At 46.7% G+C, this 22,066-nt stretch overlaps 1 protein-coding gene across 2 annotated transcripts in view; it reads left to right on the top strand.

Annotated features, from left to right (window-relative positions):
• Positions 1-858: 858 nt before the first annotated feature.
• The window catches only part of LOC149359389 (queuine/queuosine transporter SLC35F2-like), a 291,042-nt gene continuing 269,834 nt past the window's right edge, over positions 859-22,066 (top strand). For both annotated transcript variants that reach the window (XM_089571608.1, XM_089571609.1), the window contains exon 1: positions 859-1,293. The gene's annotated coding sequence lies outside the window, so the exon portion shown is untranslated. The remainder of the gene's footprint in view (positions 1,294-22,066) is intronic.

Below are 22,066 nucleotides of genomic sequence, written 5' to 3'. Positions count from 1 at the left end.
GTTCAGGTTTCCACATAGAGTGCGACAGTTACTATGCCTTTCCTTTCTCCATTACTTTAACCCCTTCATCGAAGGCCTGCACCTCCCGTTTTTTTAGACCCTTCTAGACTATCCCCCAGACTAACAAAAGGAATGGGTTCGCATGACAATGCACCAAGGAAAGCTGAATTTTGTGGATGGCCCTGCAGGGTAAGGATGGCAATATATGGCACGGCACGCATGTCGCAAATATGGTTAGGTCGCCATAAACTTGGCCTTGGAATCAACTTGGCTGAATTTCACTGCCGGTGCATCTGGGTCTGCTCAGGTGGAAGACAGGGTTGACCTAGTCTCAATTTGCAATTGGTCCACCTTCAAAAATGGGGTTGGCCTACCTCCGGAATTAGGGTGGCCCACTCCCAAAATTTTGAAAATTGGGTTGACCCACGGACCTTGGACACACCAGAAATGGGCTTGGCCAACCCTCGAAATTTAGGTGGCTAACCCCAGAAAGTTTGAAAATTGATTGACCCATGTTTGGAACCGACCTGGGACACCCTCAGAATGGATTTAGCACATCCCCAAAATTTGGGTGGCCCATCGTGCTTTCGCACAATATTTCGAGCTTAGTAATGCTAAACTGGCTGCTATTTTTTTTCGTGGACGGGTATTTTTAACGCGGCTTCCACCATCGTCCTGCTTGCTCAGACAGCGCCGACCTAACGCTGGAAGCACCAGGGCCCCCTATTGATCGGAGCCAGCGGCAGAGCTGACAGCGTGTGAACTCGTTTTACGTCCTTGGGCAAGAGATGGCGCTACCAGTCTCTCCAAATCGTTTCTCCCTTGACACATCCCCCGTGCAGTGATACCAGCCGCCGAAAGGCTTCAAGTAGCCTGGCGGTGCCGCTGGCCGTGGTGGTGTTCGCTTTCCTTTCGTATCGTGGCGCGTGTGCTGTGCTTCGTGAGTGCGTGAGTGCGCGCTCCTATTCTGTCCGGACAAAAGCGAGGCGACGTTCGGTGGGGCTTCTTCCCAGGACGTCGTCGTCGGAGCCATGTTTCTGCCGAGCCGACGACGCCGTGCCGGTTCGGCGCCGCATTCGCGGAGGCGTCGCGCGCTCGGACACAGCGATCCCAGCGCCGCTGAGTGAGTGCGCCACTGCCTACACCGTCGCCGGTCGCCGCTGCTCCCAGCTCCGTGCCCCTTGCATCCGGAGAGCGATATCGCGAACTGGGGGGGAAGAGAAGTCATCACCGGCGCGGTTCCGGAGCAGCGACAGCGTTTCGCTCTGGACGTCGTCCCGTCGCATTTACGAGGTCAGTGTCATCAAGTCACATGCGCGGCGTAAGCGGCCCCGCTGGGACCGTGTCCCGTCGGGCAGAATCCCCGAGCCTCGGACGTCGTATTCGGGCTGAATCCGAAAGTTGCGTTGAGCGAGTTTCATAGAAACGACGACGCGGTTGTCACGCTCTGCTGCTTTCGCTTCGCGCAAATGCTGGGAGATGTGCGCCGGCCGTGGGACTGTTACCGGCTCCCGCTGTCACTTTTCCCGTCTTTCCGCGCTGTTTCTCGCGTTTCTTTAAGCGTCGACACGTTCCGTGGCGCGCTGTCTCATCAGCGGGCAGCAGCGTGCGGGGCACGCAGCTTTCTCATTTGCATGCATCCGTTGCTGGACTGTTTTTCGGCGTGAACTTTGCGAATGTTCTGTGCCGTCTACCATGAGCGCGGTGCATAAATTTGCATCTTTTCGCCTCAGCGCGCGCAAAACAGAACTATTGTCTTTCGCGTTCCCTTCGGAGCACATGATGAGCTCTGGCAGAAAGGAAGACTATCTTGTTGTTGTCGTCGTCGAATCTTAGCCCATGTCCTTCCCCTAGTTCCTCGCGCCGATGGAGAGAATTCTGAAAGAGATATCCGGGTATATAGGAACATAATATATGTTGCCGTCTTTCGCTCGTTGCGCTGTTGCGTTGCTACGGTGAGAGGGCGTGAGCAGCAACTTCCTCGGAGCACCAGCAGCAAGTGTGGCCGGCATTCCCAGGCGTTCCGGCGCCGCTTCATTAATTTGGTGGCCCGTTCCGGACGCCTGGCGCGCTTCCGCAGATATCAATTCTCCCCGGCGCTCGCTACCGGCGCGCTGAAGGGAAGCTAGTTATCGCAATCGATGCGTGATTGATGGAACATCGTAGCCGCGTACTTCCGGTATCGCAATATATCATCCGAAACAAGAGATATGGGCTTTGCCATAGGTGTATATGTGAAGTAGTTGCCATGTTGGTATTTTTCTTAGCCTTGCCTGTAATCGAGCGAGATGGATGCGTAAGGCCAATCACATGGGATTGGAGCGCTGGCGTGCTCCAAAATGTCTGCATTCTTCGTGCGAAGCGGGCCAGCTCACGTGCTCTGAATGTCGCTGTGAGATCATTATCTGCGATAAGCGTAATGAGTAAACGAAGGAGCTTAGATAATATGATCGGTATTAAATTGAAGTTACTGACCCGCCGCGGTGGCTGAGTGGTTACGGCGCTCGGCTGCTGGACCGGAAGACGCGGGTTCGATTCCGGCCGCGGCGGCCGCATTTCTATGGAGGCGAAATTCTAGAGGCCCGTGTACTGTGCGATGTCAGTGCACGTTAAAGAACCCCAGGTGGTCGCAATTTCCGGAGCCCTTCATTACGGCGTCCCTCATAGCCTGAGTCGTTTTGGGACGTTAAACCCCAATAAACAAACATAAATTGAAGTTATACCAACCGTACGATGCACCTTCTAGAATTAGAGATCAAAAACTGTAATTTTCTTGCTTTCGTAGCATAGTGCTAGGCCCAATAGTAAAATAAATGTGACACGTGAGAAATAAACATAAACGGAGGGTTGGATGGGAAATAATCATGAATATTCTTTAAAATTGATCTCGTTTTACGTTCATAATGAAACATCATGAGAAGTGTATTTTGGTTACGGGTACAGAATCACCATTTTCAACATCATAATCGGCTTCGTCATCGTCATCATTCGTATTACTTTCGCTTCATGTGAAATGCGGCCATATCCCAGCAAATTTACTTCTTTAGTTTGCCCATTCGACTCTCTGACACTCCCTGTTACGCTTACCTCCCCCTGGAATCCACTCTGCTACCGTAACAGACTACCGCTTATCAGTCTCCGCATTATACGTCTCCGCACCGGCCGCCGCTGACTCTATCGTGCCGCCAATCTCGCAAGCAGTGCAACAAGCGCGGGAAGAAATGAAACGCTTATAAAAAATGGAAACGCCTAATATAACAACACCAGAACGGTGTAAAGTGGCCGTAAACGAACAAAATGCGCCTGCCAACAGCACAGGTAAGCACGCTGTGAAACCCTGTTTGAAAACCATCCGGTGTTGTGAGGCTCCGATTTGAGTGGCGTGGGCTGCATTCGTACAGACAAGAAAGCCTGTGAATCTTTTGGTGCCTAGTTTAAAGGAGCGCAGGCTTTATTTACTCAGGGTGTCCTCTTAATTTTCCCGCTACATATACAAGCGCCCACAAACATGCATACTGGACCGAATGTTTCCGTTGACATAAAGAAAAAAATGAGAAAAAATCGCTTACATTTTTTTTACGACCTCTGTTAATTTAGGGTTCTAGCGCATTTGTATTACGTGTACAAAGCTTCAGTTTCGTGGATAGCGATACCTACCGATTGAGAGCTACACTGAGAAGCTGCCTCAAACCCGTTCTTGCGCTGATTGGAAAGTTGGCATTACTGCCGTGAAGTTACTACGTTTTTATCGCTACGAAAAAGATTCATTTTTTTTTTGCGCGGACAAGTAAATTAAAACTGCCGCAACAGGTGCCAGTAGTTTCTCATGTCACCTTGAATGTGTGCGCAGGGTGTAGAAGCTAAAATTCCTATGGACTTCGCTGTATGTGAACCACGAGGAAAGTCAAGATAACGATAAGGCAAAAAAGAAAGACGCAAGATAAAAATGAAGCGCATATGAAGATAAGCCCGAAGATAAGATAAAGTGCAAAAACAAGATAATGATAAGCCTTTGAGTGGGGTTCGTAGCTATGGAATAAGATGAGCTCTTTTTCCTTTTTCAGCTAAGATGGCTTAATAGATATTATGCTCTTATCCTTCCGAAAGGAATTTTATTACAGTTACTCTTGGCTTCATACTGCTGTTATTACCACTTCGTGTTTTGAAATAGCTGTTCGTGTTTGTGCAGTCTTTTCATCACCTAGCAACAAAAACAGCTGAGAATCGGAACGTTAAGTCAACTTTATTTCAGGCATGTATACATCACATGGCTGAGGAGAAGGGAAAAAAAAAGCCGCAATATAGCGGCTTGACAACGCTCCCTTCCCCAAGACTACATCGGCGGCAGGGATAATGAAGAGGTATGTAGTTTCATAAAAAGCACTTAGTTCACAATTTGAACAAGAAATAAAATCGAACAATATGAATACACAGCTTATCTGCAACCGAAAAAAAGTATAATAAATAATATATTTTACATCACACACACAATGAAAAACATTCCAACGCAAAGACTTTCCAACACAAAGAGCAATCAAGGCATGACAATGCAAGACTGGCAGGTACAGAGGCATATTAATGAACACAAAGAAATATTACATACGGTGAAAAATGCTGTCATAAAAATAAAATTTTTATCTGTTGGTACGAAGGCAAACGAACGGAAGAATTGGGTAGGCCAAATCGGTTAAGCAAAGTAGGCAAAGCATAATTTAGTATTTGAAATCCCTAATTAGTGCGAGGACGTGGAACATACCAGAGTTCGTGATGGCATGTCTGTTTTCATGCAAGCTGATAGTTTCTTCTAAGAAAAGCGTTCGACGTTCGGACTAGGATTTGTACAATTGGGGGAGGTGGAAATCATGAAACGAGGAAAGTTCTTACTTCACATTAAAAAAAAGTTAAAACTTTTAATTAAGGCCAACCGAGCGTCTACTATCTGTCTCTGCAATCAAGATTATGCTAATCGACGCTTGAAACAAACGTGTACGCTGGACGTCGGCGTGTGTCGGATGAGAGTGCGCTCTTGCCTTCCGGCCATTGCACATACACGCCGAAAGACTTAGCGTTCATTCCATCGATAATCCCTGAAACCGGTTTGAACTTTGGGGACAATAAATAGATTTTTACGTTTAAAAAAATGAGTTAGGTGCGAAGTTAGTTATGAAGTTCGCTGTTTAGGGAGGAATGGTGATCCGTTGCTGCCTGTCCAAAATGAGTCACGTGTCAGCTGAAACAGGCTCACGTGACCGAAGGAAGTATTGGTCGACTTGGGGAAGACAGCAGCTCTAAAGGCGTATAAAAATACATAATTTCGAATGTGCCTTGAGGTGTGCATATTCGATACATTCATTGCAAAATGTACAGCAAGCAAAGCAAATCTGTCAATTAACTCTCATAATACATTCAGTCAGGTGTATTGAGATAGGTCAATAAACTTTCAGTGACAACTCAACATGGAGTTTCAGTTAAGTCTCAGTGGCCAATTTTTAATGGATACTCAAAAGAAATACGCACCCCAGAATTAGATTCTCCTAACATTGTATTGTGCAAAGCAGTAGACGTTTAATGCTCAGTACACCCTAAGCAGAAAGGAGTTAAAAGAGAGTAAACTGTCCTGTCATAAATGAAATGAAATTTAAGCGCACACGAAAAACGCACACAAGAGGAGATACACACAGGACAGGCGCTGTCCTGTGTGTATCTGTAGCGCCTGTGTGTGTCTGTATCTGTAGCGCTGTAGCGCCTGTCCTGTGTGTATCTCCTCTTGTGTGCGTTTTTCGTGTGCGCTTAAATTTCATTTCATTTATAGCTATGCACCATCTAGCCCAAACAGAAGTTTTGTTAAACTGTCCTGTGGCGCTCTCTTTTATGAATGGAAGTGCGCTAGAGGAAAACTTACTCTTTATTTAATCCCATATGGGCGTATTTATGTCAATAGTGTACGAGTTCGGGACGGGTTGCAAACGGACTGCGACGGGCGCATTTCGACGGAGGCGAAACACAAAACCGTATTATACAGGGTGTTTCACCTAAGATTTTCATACAATTTTTAAAAATACGCTTTTTTAGCTACATCGCGCAAAATTACATGCACTTTCGAGAACCTTGCAGGCAAAGCAACATCTCCAGTGCACCTAACTCGTCGAAATAGCCAAAATTTGTTGGGTCACGGCACCGAGGGTAACAGCGCTTTCGAAATTCTAAAAACAGGTATGGTTATTACTTACCGTGCGCTACATGCCTCTAAATAATTAAGGAGCCTAACGGCAATAGTTAAAAAGTTCAATATTCAAAAATACTCAAAAGTTCAAAAACTGTTCAATATTGGTTAACCAGCCTGCCAGTTAGCACGTCTTTAGCTGTATTCCGATGTACTACACTGCTGACAATGTTATGCCGAAAAAAACACTCTTCTAACTCAAAAAGCCTATTTTTAAAAATTGCGTAAAGTCACAGGTGAAACTCGCTGTATTTCGGCGAACGTTGGACTATGGCGTGGTCCAAAACAATCCAGAGTCATTCACAATACTGCCGCCTTTGCATCTGCACGCAAAAATCTATCATCAAAAATCGCAAAGCGCAAAAATCTAACGCAAAAATGTAATATGCCACGTTAGCCGTATTTGTATCGTACAGCGTTGCATCTGCACATCTGCACGCAAAAATCTGTCATAATAAACTAATATGCAACGTGCTAGTAAGGTACTTTCGAGTCCATAAAAATGTTTACCACGGTATTTTAGGTCTGCTGCCTAAAAGGCAGGTTGTTATGGGTCTGTCTTGCACTTTTCTGTACTCCTCGGGTCCCTATAGAAAATCTGACGATCTCTATTAAAAAAAAAAAATCCAACGAGGCTTCGTCGTTAAGAAAGCTCATAAAACATAGGTAGGCTTTCTGAAACTGCAGTTGCGAGGATGACGCGCACTGAAAAAAAAAAAAGAATGGAAAACTGTTCATCTAAACCTTAAGGTGAAAAAAAAAAAAAAAAACAGGCATTTACCGGCCAGAGTGTCTTAAATAGGCATTTATAGGCACTACGAAAGAGGTGCCGAACCTCTCCTCAACCCCTCATTTGTGCTCATAAATCAAAGTGGCTTGGCGCGGGGTAGCGTGGGGAAAAAGAATCGATTTGCTTAAAATCCACTTTCAAAGTCATCAAAAACGTGGAGCATGCATGGACGCGCTGCCGTTACGAGTCAGGAAAAAGATAAAGACAGCGCTTTTATGTGAACATCACTATGCAGCGATTGCCGAGTAACGTACTGGAAACGCGAGTTTTTATCATCAATTTTGGATGCTGTTTTATATATAAATCGCGATATATTGATGATGTTTGATGATATTCTTTTAAAGACATGTTTTTATTGGCCTTGCTCGTTTCAGTACCCGTCTTTGTACCCGTTAGAATAAACTGTGCCATAATTAGCGCGTCCGACGTTGACTTATACGCTGATTTCTCCGTCTGTGAGCGTACCGAAAGGCGAACTGTAGTGAGGTAAACAAATATTTAATCGCCGCGTGTGTTACTTGGTTCACCGGGAAGTGAGCAAGGCTGAAAGCTGTGCTGAGATGATGTGGGCACTGAATTCGTGGACATTCGACTTAGGTTTCGGCAGAGTTCATCAACGATACGCCGGTTTGTCCACATTTTTGTCCGATAACGAATAACGATAGCGAATACTCGTGAGTGGACCAGCGTTTCCTCTTTAGGCATCCGAGGAACCGCATAATGAGGAAAACTTGCGAGTGCTGTAATGGCATGACGGATTTAAATAGACAATTATGCGGTAATAATTTGACCTTATGTATTTTGCTGGCGTACATACCCGTTTATATTTGAAAAAAAAAAAAAAACGCCCCTTTATGCTTGCATTTAAGACACACGCAACTTCGATGCCTTCAACCTCCGGCGCAACAGTTATGTGAATACATGCAGCTAGTGAAATTTTAGCACGAAAATAATAATAAAGCTGAAACAATTCGCGTTAAAGACTCGTTAGCTGGTAACTCTGTATAACCGTTTAAACCACTGTATAAGCCTTTAAATTGTGGCTGTTGAAAGTACGGCAGTATTTCTTTATAACACTAATTCGGAGAACAGTTTTTATCATTAGTTGGAATCAAACCGTGTTCACGCTTTATGAATCCGTTAAGCTGGCAAATTTATAGCATTTTTGTCTTGTGCTCTATGGCTGCAACGTGAATTGGTGGCTTCTTTTTCGAGATTAGCATCAGGGTTTGCACCAAAACATAAATGCAGTGAGTTTAGTTTAAACGACGCAGAAACGTTGTCGTTTAACAGCGTTAATCCACCAGTGATTAACGGCTCAGTTATAAATTACTATGATTCTGCAAGAGCAGTGGAGCGAGGGCTTTCGATTTGGTCTAGGGTGCGGTTATCCGATTCAAATATATGAGGTGGGCAAAAATACATAATTTAGCCGCGACCTAGCTAAAATTGATTGCATCTGAATGAAAAGGTTAAACTGTTTTAAGCACGGCAGAGAATTTTTATTCAGTTCTAAAAATGTTTAAGGGTTGTTAAAATTCGCTAAATCTAACGCAGAATTTTTTCACTTGAACTTCGCGCCTCTGTAAAGAAAGCCCATTTCGGAACTTTGGCTTGGGCTTTGAAAGCGGCCAGAATTAACTTTTCAGTCATAAGCTGCAGTTTGTTTCTTGTAGAAGTAGCGCTGGAGGGGCTACGTTAAGGTATATTTTTGCAAATGAGATTCATTGCCCGCATGCAGCCTGGGTTAAAAGAAGAGAGCGGGGTATCTAGACGCCAATAACCTCTGAACAGAATCTGTGTATATGCTGCTTCTTTTCAGCGATCGATTACACAATGACGACGCAAGAGCAGGCGTCTACGCTCTCGATAAAGTTTACAGACCACTCAGAAGCGTGATCTTTGCTTAGTGTGGTTGCTACAAATGTGGTCTTCTCTTCCCTCTAGTGTTTAGGTATGAGGCGTGAGGGGGAGGCCAGTAGTTTCTTTCACGAAACGCAATTTTGTAGTTTCATGCGGGAATTGAACCTGAATCGACAGGGTGAATAAAATGCAAGAAAATCACGCTTCACTTCTTGGGCGGCAGAGTCTAGAAGAAAAATTACCGAAGACACTTTGGAAATTTTAAATTGTGCTTGGCGAAAGCCTTGTGGCCAACCCACTGCCGCTTCCCCGAACCGCATGGCGCGGAATCACCAGGCAGCTTTGAAGCCATGCGTCTACTCACTCGACTGCAACGAGGCGTCTGGCGAAGGAGCGGCGGTGCAGCTGCCACCGCCGACGCGCGCGCGCTCGTTCTACCGCTACTGTGTGACGTCACGGTTGCTATGCACAGCGGCGCCCCCCACCGGCGCGCGGTTGCTAAGGAGGGGAGGACGTTGCGCCGCTCCGCGGAGAAGAGGCCACAGTTGGCACGATTCCAGCGCACGGACGGACACCGCGAGCATGAGCCAATAAAAGCTTTCGCCTTAATACGGGGAAAATAGCGTCGCTGGCGTCGTATGTCGTACCCTAAAACTACCGCGTTCACCTGTTGGACAGTGAGGATGGTTCGTGCGGTCATATGTGAGTTTGGAAGTAGTGCTGTTTATGAAGCAGTCGGACGCTTCAACAGCCGTAGCTATAGCGGAGCTCTATTGTCTGTTTTTACCCGCCGTGGTGGTGGCATGGTCGACCGCTGACCCAGAGGACCCTGGTTTAATCCCAGTCGTGGCGGCCGCGTTTCTATGGAAGCGAAACGCAAAAGGCGCACATGTGCTGTGCAATGTAATCCTACATTAGAGAACCCCAGGCGGTCGAAATTAATCCGAAGCCGTCCACTATGGTATCCGTCATAGTCCATGCATGTTTGAGTTAATTTGATTTATTGTGGTTTAACGTCCCAAAGCGACTCAGGCTATGAGGGACGCCGTAGTGAAGGGCTCCGGAAATATCGACCGCCTAGGGGTTCTTTAACGTGAACTGACATCGCACAATACACGGTCCTCTAGAATTTCGCCTCCATCGAAATTCAGCCGCCGCGGCCGGGATTGAACCCGCGTCTTTCGTGCCAGCAGCCGAGCGCCGTAACCACTGAGCCACCGCGGCGGTAGTCCATGCATGTGTCGCTTCGGGACGTTAAATCCCCAAAATTACAATTATATCTTTTTATAAGGAGGTAGAATTTTATAAGGTTTCAGAGTCTTCGAATTGTGCGATATGCGGCAATCTATTGCGACAAGTTGACGGTCTAAATTGAAATTCGACGGTCAACCCTTCCTCGCCCTGTCATTATATTCTAACCAGCCCTTTTAAATGCAACAAGTTGCTACCGAATCGATACAGCGACATTTATTTGTTAGCAGGAGCCCCCGAAGAGAACCTTCCTCTAAAGGTTCATGACCCAACCCTTTGCTTTTTGCGCAGTTCCTTTCCCTCCGCATCAATAAAAGTGAAATGGAAGCCAATGAAATTCTAGAAAGACCCGCAAGGGGGACCCCGTTTTCTCGCGGTTATAGCGACGGCCTCAGAAGCGTTTGCGAACGATCGAACCGTGCTGACGGGACGGCTGGGACTCGGCGCATGGTGATCCCACGTGCCGCCGTGTTAGCCGCCGCACGATTCGCGTGACGCTGCAAATCGAATGCGGGAGCGGCGGCCCGTGATGTATTGACTCGGGAGGAGACTGCTTATCGCTGCCACGAACCGCGCAGTCGCTTCGCAGCGTAACGGTGCGCTGCGGTGGCTAGCGTCGATGCAGCCGGCACCGCTGCCGAGACGCGCTTTTTCCACGCAGGCTTTTTGCCGCTTCTGGGAAGAGAGGCAGGCAAAAAGTGGAAAATAAGTTTATATGTCCAGGCTGCGGTGAGAGGAACATCTTAGGTGAGCGGTGACCACTAGGCAGCGCTTCTGAGAGCATCGGTGATGTGGAGCTCGGTTAGAAAATGAGGAGGACTCTGTCAAAGCTTACAGAGGTTTACATTCAGCGGTGGCCGCTTGGGGTGTCAGGGTGCGGCAGTGAATCAGGCTGCCAGTGGAGGTTACAAAGTTTTCAAGGATAGAATGGGCACAGCTGGCCCAGAATTTGGTGAACGATGGGTTAGGTCATTATTGTCCAGGAGGGAAATTAGTTGGGATGACGAATTTAAGTGTTGACCTCCTCTGCTTGTTCCGACTATGTCTGGCTGTAAGCTCCTGAATCGGGGGGTTGATTTGGACCACGGTGGCCACATATATGGATATAGGCTGAATGCAGGAACATCTGTATAATGAGATTTAGGCGCGCGATGAATTATGCCAAGTGGCCAAATTTAAGCCGGAACTCTATTATAATGTGCCTCTCAGCTTGTAGTGTTGCCGTGGCGCGTAAGAACGATTTAGCCGTTCGAAAGTTTCACCTTTGAATTAGCAGGCGGGAGAAAAATGGCTGGCTGCAACACGTACAACTTGAATTTGCTGAAGGTGATGATAGCCTCTATTAGTGGAGCATGGCTATTCTGAGAGACGAAGAAAGAGTCCCCGTAAAGGCTTGATTTTCGCTGTTCGAATCTGAATTCTTTAATGCCAAACACGAGCTGTCCATCTCTCCATACATTTTGTAAGATTCATTGAATTTACTTTCTGGACCCATACATTACTATCATAGAATCAACGAATTCACTAAACACGGTAAGGATACAAAAGTAGCGCTCGTTTGTCGTGCTGATATGTTAGAACAAAAGTTGCTAGGTGGGTAGTTTTGTTTGGCACACGTTTGTTTTGGCACCCTTATAGTATGTCTCCTACAATTGAAAAAAAAAAAAAACGCTTGAGATGCTCATGCCATGCTTCTTAGAGCTTGAAAAATTTCGAACCTGTGCTCTGCGTTCTGGCTCATCGTCAAAACCTGCTCTCTTCTTTTTCGGCGGAATCCATAGACATGGTCGTCCGAGCCCGCTCTCAAGTGTGCCACCTTTGCATTTACTTCTAGGAAAACGTTTTGACTTTTCAACTGTAACCTAAATCTTTCGCACTGTTCTAATGGGCAAGAAGAATGTTACCCAGATGGGTAATGTGGTGAAAGCAGCCATGTACCCTGGTGGCTGATGTGAGTGGATCGTGGGATGGCTGTATGTTGCTCTTAATTGTTTGTTCATGAAACAAATTCAAAAAGTCCTGAAGGCTTCCGCTGTAGGTAAATGAATGCGACTGCCCGTCCCACCGGTTCAAGTAACGCTTCGGTGCTCTTAAGAGTTTCTAGCCTACATCAACGGAACCTGTAACCCCAAAACTAATTACGTCTGCTTCGAAATTAATTTGGCCCTTCAAGGGCCTGTCAGTGACAGCAGCTTTCCTAAATTAGCGAGAACGCTTACCACACTGATTCTCGTCGTCTATTTTAGTATGAGAGCAGTTAGTTTTTCTTTCCATACTGAGATTTTTAGGGGTCTCTTGTCATTTTGTATTTTTATTTAACAGTTTTCATAGTCTTAGTCGCTTTGGAACGTTAAACCCCTTAAACCAAACCAAACCAAACCAGTTGCGTTGTTTACGCTGAACAGCCAGAGCACTGGCTGTAGCGGTATTAGTGTTGGGCTGGGCGCACTGATGCTCGCCTCGCGTTTCCATGCACGCGTATGTAAGGGTTCAACAACGGGCTTCTATATGGAGATATTTGCGCTGTGAAGTGGCCTCGGTGGGTGTTTATTGCACGATGGGGCCTGTTACCATCGTAAACAGTGCCAGTCCTGTCTACCTCGTTTCTTCTGTGTCGTGTCTTTTGCGCAAAAAACCCACAATGCTTAGGCACCAACTAGCCTGCAAAAACATACTCGCAAGTCAACGGTCGCTGATAAACAGCAGGAGCAGAGATACACGGTGTGCCATGCGACTGTACCTGATTGCACTGCAATCCCGATGTTCAAGCACGTAGGTAGTCGAACTCCCAAAGTCGCACGCTATTAGAGAGGCACGCATTTGTAGCCTGAATGAACACTTTGGCCTCCAGGTGCACAGTGCTGTTCAAGGAGTTACAAGTGCATATAACTACAGAGTCATGCAGTTGTAGCGTAATGAGCAGTGCGCCCACCAAGTTCATAGTGCAGCTCAAGGAGTTACAAGTGCACATAGCTGCGCAGACATGTGGTCGTAGCCTAACTGAGCACTACACCCACCAAATTCACAGTGCAGTTCAAGGAGTTATGTGCATATAACTACATAGACATGCAGTTGTAGCCTGATTGAATATTTAACCCACCAGAGTCACAGTGCTGTTCAAGGAGATACAAGTGCATATAACTACAGAGTCATGCAGTTGTAGCGTAACGAGCAGCGCGCCCACCAAGTTCGTAGTGAAGTTCAAGGAGTTACAAGTGCACATAGTTGCGCAGACATGCGGTCGTAGCCTAAATGAGCACTACACCCACCAAATTCACAGTGCAGTTCAAGGAGTTATGTGCATATAACTACATAGACATGCAGTTGTAGCCTAATGAATATTTAGCCCACCAGATGTACAGTGCTGTTCAAGTAGTTACCACACTGATATAACTACAGAGCCATGCAGTTGTAGCGTAATGAGCAGTGCGCCCACCAAGTTCATAGCGCAGTTCAAGGAGTTACTAGTGCACATAACTGCGCAGACATGCGGTTGTAGCCTAAATGACTGCTACACCCACCAAATTCACAGTGCAGTTCAAGGAGTTACGTGTGCATAAAGCTACATAGACATGCAGTTGTAGCCTGATTGAATATTTAGCCCACCAGAGTCACAGTGCAGTTCAAGGAGTTACAAGTGCATGTAACTACACATACATGCAGTTGTAACATAAACAAATCTTTAGCCCTCCAGAGTCACAGTGCAGTTGAAGGAGTTACAAGTGCCTATGAATACTCAGACTTGCAGTTGTAGCCTAAATGGACATTTCATCCACCAGAATCACAGTGCAGTTCGAGGAGTTGCAAGTGCATGCAACTACTACAGAGCTGCTAACGTTAACGTTCTTAGCTGTTCACGAGTTTCTGCCAGTCCCTTCCCCTCTGCCAGTGGTAGCAAAGGTGATGCTGCGGAGCATGTACGCACACCGCCTGTACACGCGTGGCGAGGGAGTGCTGTGCAAGCCGAGCACGTCGCCACTTACCGGGAGTGCTTCTTCGAAGGGCGGCAGGGTCAGTCCCCGCGGAGCCCTTCCGGCAATGAAGCGCCCCCTCCGACACTGAGGGCCTCGGCAGCCGCTGCATTGGGGGCCGAAGCGGCACAGATATGTACGGCTGCACAGATGTCCCATAGCGCGAAGGAAATCAACCTTTGAGCCCGTCACGTCGATGCCGGGTTCATCTAATCGCTGGTGCTTGTATGAGCGGAAGCATGGATCCTTGTGCGAGAGGTATTCTGGTGAAAGCAGCAACTGGATTGCTCGTTAGCTTGAAGGGCTCCTAACTCAATCCCGCGATCTCTTTACGAGTTTAATGCCATTTGTTAAATGCCAAGCCCCACTCCGGTTTTTGCTTCAGCTTCAGGAACGTTAGAATTAGCAGTATTAGGATATACTTGGTTGAAATTCGTTACATTTAAGTAGGGCGAAGAATTGAGCTCTAGCGATTGAAGAAAGGAACTAGTGGGAGGTGTTTTCATCGCCGAAACATCGTCGAAAATCGCAAAATTCGTCAGTCGTGAAATATCAGTTTTAGGGTCAGCAGCTTTTAGCTCGATCGAGAGGCGTAAAATGTGAATTACATATGATATATCAAGTGATGCTACTGAAATAGACTGAGAAAATGAAACTCTGGGAGAAAGTGAAAGGTCACCTCGAAGAGAGAGAGAGTAGGAAAGGTTACGAGGCAACCATGAAAAAAGAAAGCCTTCCTTTACTTGAGGTAGGGAATGCGGGGATTCAAAAGGGGTGAAGGGTGGTCATAGGGCAGTGTCACGACTGTCCGCTTCCTGAGGGCGTTGTGCTTGCGGTAGGAGGGATTGTTTGATATGCTCTAGAAATGTTTGCTTAGCAATCTATACCTGGGTGGTTACTCTTCATGAGAATGATAGTTTTTACCGAAAATACACGTGTGATTTGAAAGCAGTGCATTCCACATTCAAACTGCCTATTTGGTTCGCGCTTTTCGTGCTTTGACAGCCGTGGCCTAAATAATTCTGACATCCGTTTTCAATACGAAACATTTGGGTTGCTAAATTATTCCTTCACTCTTTATAATTCCGCAGTTTTCAGCAATCTCACATGAAAGGTTGGGGGCGTTCCTGTTTTAACCGCTCGACTGTAATGTGTTCCAGTTTCTCTTAAATGTAATGAACTTTGTTCAACACCGCTTCCACGTATGGTAAAAAAATGCTATTTCGTCTTTATCGCAGCAAACGTCGCAAATAAAGCAACGAGTGTTTTTGATTAACGGGCGCCAGTTCTTTTGCGGATCTGACCAGGCCTTCGCGCGATAACAGTGGCAATATAGCGTTGTGTACACGGCATTCATGCGTCCAGTTCTTTCGTTTCATCGCTTGTCGCCATATTCTTTTGATGTTGGCTGTGGAAGACATTTTTTTTTCTTCGCTTTCTTCACACTGAAACTTTTTTTCAAGCCGGCGTGCTTCGGCTGTGATGCGCTCTGCATGCTCTGAGTATGGTGCCTCTGTAAAGCCCTAAATTTTCTGGTCGTGCGCGCTAGTAGAAAGAGTCACCGTATGAAATAAAGATCACCGCATGTGTCCTTTGTTGGCCATGACACCGCCATAAATTACGGGAAGAAGCGTATCGCGGTAGCCATGCGAGCTTTAGTATAGTAGAATACAACTGCAGTGTGCAGTGGAGCTCGGCTTATATTCTTGACCGCCGCCTTCATTTCCTCCACGACAAGGAAGTAGTCTGTTATTTTAAGCTTTTCTTGGTATCCAAGCAAAAAGGGTTATTGCGAGACAAAGCTTTAAGCGAAACGTCTCCTATGCATCTGGTTTGTCTAATGCATTGAAGTATTGAAATGTTGATTTCGTTTACTGCTGCGTTGTTGATAGCTTAGAGGTATCGATAAGAGCCATTTTCTTTTTAAAATTATATCCCACTACAACGCATCTGGTGTTACCCCTAGACAGCACCAATTTCGGCTCACCAGACCATAGGCTGAAGTAATTCGCATAACCGTGCTGTTTTAATTGCTTGGCTTCTATGTACTACGCTGCAAACATGTGTGAAAAAAAAGGTCTAAGCTTACCGGCTTAGCGCATTAATTAGCGAAAGCTGGTTGGCGTTAACGGCCGAGAGGTCTGGAATGGCAGGCCCATGGTGGCATTTTGACATGGTTGGGCGTCTCACAGGTCCGTTTTGGAGTCTGTACGCCCATGTGCACACTCGGCTTGCTTTCGCTTGCAGTCTTCGGTTCGACCGCATTCCCGGCGCACTCCATGGACTCCATGGACTCCTCTTCTAGATCTTCAGTCCTGTCAAGTTTGCGGCTATCCCTCCTCCCCAACATGTCTGACCAACTGGCCCAAAGCTTCCCCTTGTTGATCCATGGACTCCAGGACTCGCTTGAACGAAGCAGTCTAGTTCCCAGTGTTGTCTTATTCGCAGTCTAATACCTCCAGCTGTTCGCCCTCCGTAAAGGCCAATGGATGGCTCCCTGGGTCAGTGCACTCTAAACATGAATACGCCTACGTGGGAGGGGAAATGGAGTAAGACATGTCTTCTAACGCGCATTCTTCTATACAAGGGTGTGAGCTAGAGGACACTTTACTCTCTTTTTACCCCTTGCCGTTTGGACACCTCAGTCGCGCTTTGAGGTACGTGGCAGTGGTGCCCACCTACAATAACGCGTTACACGGCTGCAGTTGCACCCTCTAAATTGCACCTACTAAATGGCTTGTACGAAACTACGGCAAGTTTCGCTCTGTAAGAGGGGACGCTTCCGTTAAGTTTCTCAGGTGCGTTGTACGTAAATGTGTTTTCTGCTTTCTGTCTTTCGTGTTCAAGAAAGTATTTCCAGTGCCTCGTGATGTTCTTTTTTATTCATAACTCGTATTTGGGTTTGAGGTGTACGAACGTCAGAAATAGCAAATCTAAATAGAAAAGAAAAAAAAAACATTTTCCGACTGACTCGAAGGGATCGAAGAAAAACGGTAGTGTTGCAATGCACTACAGGGAAAAGGAAGAAGGGCGAAAAACATTACCCAAGAAAGAAGCCTCCTCAGCTGGTCAGTGGTCGTTTTGTAGCGGGTACTCTGTACAGGGGAGAGGGAAGGTGAGGTTTTATTTGGTTCTGATTCAGATATAAGATGGAGATCCAGTACTGTCCTGTCTGTGCGTGCTGATCAGATTTCATTGAATAAATGGGTGCTTAAAGCCGGTTTTTTTCTTGTTACGCGGGCTCGTTTCTTCAGGTTCACAAGCCGAAGTTCCGAGAGCGCCAATTCAACGCGGGCACAGTAGATGGAAAGTAATGGACCGTCCCTCAAATCACGCTAGAGTGGCAACCCAACAGGTGCATGTGACTCACAAAAAACACGTTCAACCACTCCTTCACTGGGTATGGACTCTAAAGCACGAGCTCTTTCTCGGGCTCCTCTAAATAATTTTCTCACAACAGTAGCATGAAGTGCGCAGCGTAGACTCCTCGAGTTCGTTATGAAGAAATACGCTTCAACTGCCTCATTGAGAGTGGGCACTTGAACACGGCCATGAGGGAAGGATGAAGGAGGGGGTTGAAGAAGGGCTCTGGATTAACTTCAACCAACCTGGGGCTCTGCGTTCGCGCGCATGACAGAACGATTCCGCAGCAGACTCATAACTGTCGCTTTCGAATAGACCTTAAGCTACAGCTCAAGTTCCGGCTGTTTTTTTCGTTTTTGTCTTTAATACTTTTTTTCTTGGTTTTATTAATTGTGTACCTATTCCTGTTATCTTTTCTCACAATGTTATTTTTGTATAAACATGTAATATTGTCTTTGGGAACTTCGCTTGTGCCGTGCCAGGAAATAACTATGTGAAAGGAAAAACCCTGCTTGCCGATATCTGTGTACCAGGGGTCGAGGGCCTGTCAAGCTTTGTGGCTTTTTCCCTCGACTTCTTTTTGTACCTGTAGGCATGAATAAAGATTATTATTATTATTATTATTATTATTATTATTATTATTATTATAAATTGTCAAACACTACATAGTATTAGAGAGAGAGTTTCGCTGCCAACACGTGCACCGTAATGGCACGCGTATATTCGCTTTTGTTGCCTCTCGCAATTATAAACCTAGGGTCTAGCCCCCGTTCTGTAAGTGCACGTCATTTTCTTTTATTTGCCTTTCTTTTTCTCACAGACGGCGCGTGTAAGGGGACTACACGGGCTCATTCCTTCCGATTAAATGGCACGTGGAGCTACTTTGGGGCTGATGAGTCTTACACGCGTCGTGTAGTGTATCCAGTCCTCCCAGTAGAGAACAAGAACGCGCATAGGCGCTTCATTTCGTGTTTGTTAAGGGGCTCAGCTCGTGCCGCGAAGCCAACGTTCAATATTGGCCCGCGGCTCTCTCCGAGACCCCCCCCTCCACTCATCAACGCGCGCGCGTGCGCGTGTCGCGAGATTGTAACGAAAGCAGCTCGCGGGCGATCACAGAGGTGTCGCGGGTTAGTCAACGCCGAGTTAGCGCGGGCTTAAAGAGAAAATGACAGAGATTATGCATAGTCGCCATAATGTTTGCTAGTCTGTTGTCCGTCGCGGTTGCTTTGCTCAGTGGCTGATGCTTTGGACTGCTGAGACAAGTATAGCGGGATAAAATCCCGCCCGCTGCGCCGCATTTAGCCTCGAGCGAAATGCAAACGCGTCCCTGTTCTGTGCCATGTTAGCGCGCGTTGTGGACTTCCAGGTGGTCGAAATTAACCCGGGGCCTATACGCTAACGGTGACTAACATAGGTCATATTAAGCTTCGGTGCACTAAACGCGACGTACCGCACCATCCACAACGACTTGAAAGAGAGCAAAGCTGCGACATGTTATGATCTGTAGCTTTCAAAACGCTTCGTTTTGCGGAGGTGCGAAAAGTGGTTGGTACTTTGATATCGGCTAACGCCCCTCTCGAATAGGGAAGAAATTATATCGACATTCCGTATCGCGGCAGTGATAAAGGGAGGTTCTTGAGTCTTTTAGGAAGAATACAATGTAGCCGGACCGCTTCTGCATGAGCGAATCTCATCGGAGCTGCTTGCTCGACTCGAGGCCTGCGTGGTTCCTCACGAGAGGAGCGTGTCGCCTCGTCGAAGAGCAGCAACCACTAGGAAGTATAAAGCTCACACGGGTGCCGCTGAAATTACACCCGCGGGCGCCTGTGCATTGCTCCTTGCCTTCGTTTGATCAATGCTAACTAGTTAGCGCTCATTACCGACTGAGCTTGGTGATAAGCGGAAAAGATGAGAATGCTTCATGAGGAGATGACAGGGCCAGTTATTCTGGCTTTCTCAGTGGACACATGAACCGCTCCGTAAAGAAAGGGATGAGGGAAAGAGTGAAATGAAGAAGGGAGAAAGAGGGCGCCGTAGTGGAGAGCTCCAGATAAAATTCGACCGCCTGGAGTTGTTTAACGGGCACTGAGATTGCAAAACTCACGGGTGTCTTTCGCATTTAGCCGCGATTGAAACGCGGCAGTCGCGGCTTGGAATCGATTCCACCACCTTGTACTAAGTAGCCGAGTGCCGTGCCTCCTCAGCCACCGCAAGTATACGCGCCTGACTCGCGCTTATTCTCAGGTGCGGCTCTAGGACACGTCAGTCGGAGGTACCTGAGAACGCGTAGCCACATCTAGCCGCCGCAAGATGGGCTGATTGAAGGCTAGCAGAAAGGACTTTTGTGATGCACTGGGCGTAAATTGGCTAACAATGGTGCTGGTGGGGACGATGATGGTTATGAACCATTCCAACACAGGAGCGCAGGGTTTCAGTCGACGTTTCTAACGCTAGAAAGCACTGACCACTTTGGTCCCTGCGTTTGGAGGGAGCGAACTGCCGTCGTAAGCGCATTTCCCGTCCTCTTGGGTAGGGAATTTCGAGAAACGCCATCCTCTTTACTTTAGCACAGAATCTTTCATGGGGATGTACAGTAAAATGGCAAAAGCTTAGAGGATGCGGGCTTGCGGAAAAAAAAAAAAGTTATGTCTGTGTTGCTTGGGCAGCCAGACAGCTGATATTTTTTTTTAATTTTTACTTTATTTATTCTAAGAAACAGTACACAAACAGTTGGTTGGACCCATAGCCTTTAAGGCTAGTGAGGGGTACAAATACAGAACAGGCACAATTTTACTGCAGACCGTGTAAATAAAAAAAACTTCAAGATTAACACACACAATTCAATTCATTCCTACATTTTCATGGAAATTTAATAGTGTTTTAAAGATGTCGAAAAATTTTTTTCTTTAACTTCATTTGGGATTTGATTCCACACATGGGCTCCGCTGTATTCTAGGAGTCTCCGGCCGTACATATTATAACAAGATGGTAAATAAAATGGATTGTTAGTTGCAGCTCTTGTTTGTTTCATTGGTAATCTAAATAAACTAATAACTCCGCAAGATTAATATTCGTACGGAGTATAGAACACGCATGTCATCTCATGGTTATATTGTTTTTTAATTGATGTGATTCTTTTCTTTAGCAAGCCCGCATCTCGTAAACTGTGTCCTTGACAGCAAAATAAATAGAGAATCGAAAACAAAACAACAAAAAATGTCATAAATGGAAATGTGGGCACCGGCACAGCATAGCAGATACCTGCTAGTACAACTAGTAGTGCGAAAATGACAGTTGATGGCCCGACGATTCCAAAGAAACACGCAAACACGCGTAGGAGTTGCAACAGGTGTTGCCAAAAATGTGGAATCCAATGCTATCGCAACCCACTCTTAAGCGTCCCCATAGTTCTCTTAACTGCCCCTCAGCAACAGCAGTCGACGCGGCATCTCCTGCGGTGATGTCGGGACCCGTTGGACCAGTCGCGTGCGCCAAGGGGTTTAGGGTGACTGCTGTCCGGCGGTAACTCTAATAGAGCTCCTTATACGCTTAGCGTCGGGAACTTTTATTGCGGTTTGCAAACCCGGGAGCAAAAACCTGCAAAGACGCGACTGAATTTTCATTGTTTATGAAAAAAATGCTTCATCTTGACATTAATCCTTCCAGCCGTGGGGGAGTTTCTGTCCAATGCTGGGTTAATCAGCTTCGCGTTGAACAGATGAAAGCGCGCAAAGTTGCAAAATTAAGTAAAAAAATAGATGACTGGCAGCCGGTGGCAGCGCCGCCTTGCGTCGCGAGGATTAGAGTGGCGCCTGTTACGTAAAGGGTGCTCTCCTGTTCACGTCGCAGGTAAATGAGATGGCGCCTTTCAGGCATATCGAATTAAGCTCACACAGCGAAGTCATCCGTTTAATGGATGTCGGAAAGAAAGTGAAAACAGGCATAAGCAGTCAGTTCCCCTCTGTATTCCGTGGCACCAGGGCAAAAAGAAAGGCACAGGTATAGAAAAGGAGCTGCGGCTCCTTTTTCCCGATGCCGCGCTACTTTGTCATCAGGGAAGCCTTGTGCGCAGAGAAGCTCGCTCGCTCACTCCACTCTCTCGATTCCTGACCTGCTTTCTCCAGTTTCTCACTCACTCGCTTAATACCCAGGTCCACTCATTCGCTTTCGTAATCGCTCACTCACTAGCTCCCCTCACTCGATCTTTGTACTCGATCACTCACTTACTCTCTGCATTCACTTACGCTCTGCACTCACGCTCCACACAGTCACCCCAGCATTTACTCACACGCCACTGGCTCACTCACTCACTCACTCACTCACTCACTCACTCACTCACTCACTTCACTCACTTCACTCACTTCACTCACTTCACTCACTCACTTCACTCACTCACTTCACTCACTCACTTCACTCACTCACTTCACTCACTCACTTCACTCACTCACTTCACTCACTCACTTCACTCACTCACTTCACTCACTCACTTCACTCACTCACTTCACTCACTCACTTCACTCACTCACTTCACTCACTTCACTCACTTCACTCACTTCACTCACTTCACTCACTCACTCACTTCACTCACTCACTCACTTCACTCAC

The sequence above is a fragment of the Amblyomma mixtum genome, chromosome 2, assembly GCF_055824585.1.
Source record: "Amblyomma mixtum isolate Tamu chromosome 2, ASM5582458v1, whole genome shotgun sequence".
NCBI classification, from domain to species: domain Eukaryota; kingdom Metazoa; phylum Arthropoda; class Arachnida; order Ixodida; family Ixodidae; genus Amblyomma; species Amblyomma mixtum.
The sequence above is the reverse complement of the archived record's forward strand: the minus strand, read 5'-3'. Positions and strand labels throughout refer to the sequence as shown.